The following is a 2,675-nucleotide window of genomic DNA, read 5'->3' as shown; positions in this document are numbered from 1 at the left end:
CAAACTTAACGAACTTGAAACTTTAAAATTCTACAACTGATGCCAAAACCTATCAAATCATGTCCGATTGACCTCAAATTTTGCGCATAATTCATAATCAACTTTACGGACCTACTCCAACTTCCAAAATCAAAAAATGACCCCGATATCAAATATTCCACTACCGGCCCAAAATTTCAAAAATCTGACCTCCAAACCACAATCCGGACACGCCCCTAAACCTAAAATCACCTAACGAAGCTAACAGAACCGACATAATTCCATTCCGGAGTCGTGTTCACACAATTCCAACAATGGTCCAAATCCTAAGGCTTAAGCTCTCATTTAGGGACTAAGTGTCCCAAAACACTATGACACGCAAAATCAATCATCCCAGTAAGTCACAATAGCATAAATAGATATGGGGAAAGCAGTTAATAGGGGTTCGAGGCTCTAACTCTCAAAACGACTTGCCGGGTCATTCCATATATAAATATTTTATATTCATCAAAGTGGTAACCCTTATCCAAGAGAATGTCCCGTTGAGGGTTAGATTTGATGAAGCCAAGGGCAAATGGGCTGAAGTCCAGGACGCCATTCTTGCTGCAATCGATCGTGAGGTTGCCTCCGCTAAAAGAGTGATTAACTTGGAGGCAACCTTGAACTCCAAAATCAAAGAGCTTGCTGTTGTGGGGGAGAAACACGCCTAGCTAGAAGAGAAGTACATGAAAGCTATCGAGCATAATAGGATCTTTAGTTCAACTGTCCGCGACCTCGACGTCAGCCTCAAATGTTCTAGGTCCACCCGGGAAAGACTGTTAGTCGAGGTTACCCAACTCAAAGAAGAACTTAAGTGTCGAGCGACTTCCCTCTCTATTGAAACAACTTATTCCATATACAACATCAGGAGAAAAACCTTAGAAGAGGCCAAAGCTTGTATCATTGACGTTGATGTTGAACTTGTTAATTCCCGAGAGCTTGAGTTGGCTGCTAAAAATGGACTCCCGATGCAGTCTAATGCTCCTGGTTCTTCTGGTTCTTGTTGAGAGTCTTCAAAAACTGAAAGGGATCGAAAGGCTATGATGCTGAAGAACAAACTGGGGAAAATGTTGAGCCATCGGTGGATTTACCTACATTTCCCGGGAATGCGAACACTTCTCTTCCTCCTGGTTCCGGAGGTGCTGCAGTTTAGCTTTTCCTTTCTTTTCCCATTTTGTACTTTTATCGTTTTGGCCCGTTCTTTTAATAAATACATATTTTTTGCTCAAGTATCGCTTGAGTCTTACTTTAGTTTGAATATCCATGCAAGTCTTTAACTTTTGCACTTGCTCAAACATTCTACGCATGTTGTTCTATTCACATTTTACTATGTGTAGTCTTTTATGCCTTTTCTTCAAAGCATTTTAGTTATGAGTATTATCCCTTTTACATGAGGGTTTCTATGAATATTTGCGCAAGTTTGCTTTTTGTGTCCTTTTCATATGCGGCTTCGGGTGTAGCTTTCCCCGATGGCATTTTAGAATCTAGGCATTGATTCTTCCGGAACCAACCCTTTAACGTGAGGGTTTTTTATCATAGAGGTCCCTCTTATGTTTATGGTGCTCTTGAAGATGACGTCTCCGGTTCATTACGGTAGTAACATTTGAAGTACTTGTTTAACTTTTAAATGACAAAGTTAGCTCATCGCTAAGACAATAAACAAGATAAAAAGAAAAAGGATTTCATTTTATTCCTTCAATTTTCAAAAAATACATAAGCATTTTGCTATGAAGAAAAGAAATTGCCAGTACTTGTGGATATCTTGCACAACTTGTTTCTACAGGGCAAGCTGCGCAGTCCCCGGTCCCGATGATGCATTTAGTTTTTGGATTTTTGTTCCCCGATTGACGTGTCATTCATTATTGTCGTATCCTCATATCATCCCCCCAATGTTCGAATGTGAAGAATGCGAATTGGAACACTGGAAGTCTTGTATTTTCGAAGATTCCACTAATGAATTGCTAGGTAATCCTTTATTCGGCAACATACCTTACTTCCCCTTAGGAATCCATGCTATAGAGCGAAAGAATACCTAACAGTCCTCTAGTGATTTGTGCTCGTGAACGATCGGGTAACCTTCTTTCGATAGCAAACCTAACTTCCTAGTGGGAAATTGCTATCAAACCAAATATTATCTAATCGTCCCCGAATGGAAGCTTGTTTGTTTTCTTTGCTATCAAAGGTCTTATTGTTGTTGTCTTCGTAATATGCTTTCTATCGCTACCTCATTAAAAACCTTGCCAGAAAAAACCCAATTGGGACAAAAACTGAACGAAGGGAAAAAGAGTGCATCACATACTTTTCGCTTGAATAATGTTCATCAGCAATAATACCTTTTTAGGTGTGCCACATTCCAGTTGTTGGGCAACTTGTCTCCATTATGGTTCTCCAACTCGTATGAACCTTTCCCAGTGATAGCTGAAATCCGGTAGGGACCTTCCCACATTGGATCTAGATTTCCCGCGTTGAGCTCCCGGGTACTTTGGGTTGCTTTCCTTAGAACCGAGTCTCCTACTTTAAAATAACGGAAGTTGGCTCTACGGTTATAATATCGCTCCATTCTCTTCTTTTGAGATGCCATCCTTGCATTCGCTAAGTCCCTGGGTTCCTCGTGTAGTTCCAAGTTGATTTTCATTGCTTCGTCGTTCGATTCTCCA

This window comes from Nicotiana tabacum, chromosome 24, assembly GCF_000715075.1.
Source record: "Nicotiana tabacum cultivar K326 chromosome 24, ASM71507v2, whole genome shotgun sequence".
Taxonomy (NCBI): domain Eukaryota; kingdom Viridiplantae; phylum Streptophyta; class Magnoliopsida; order Solanales; family Solanaceae; genus Nicotiana; species Nicotiana tabacum.
This window is presented reverse-complemented; position numbering follows the sequence as displayed.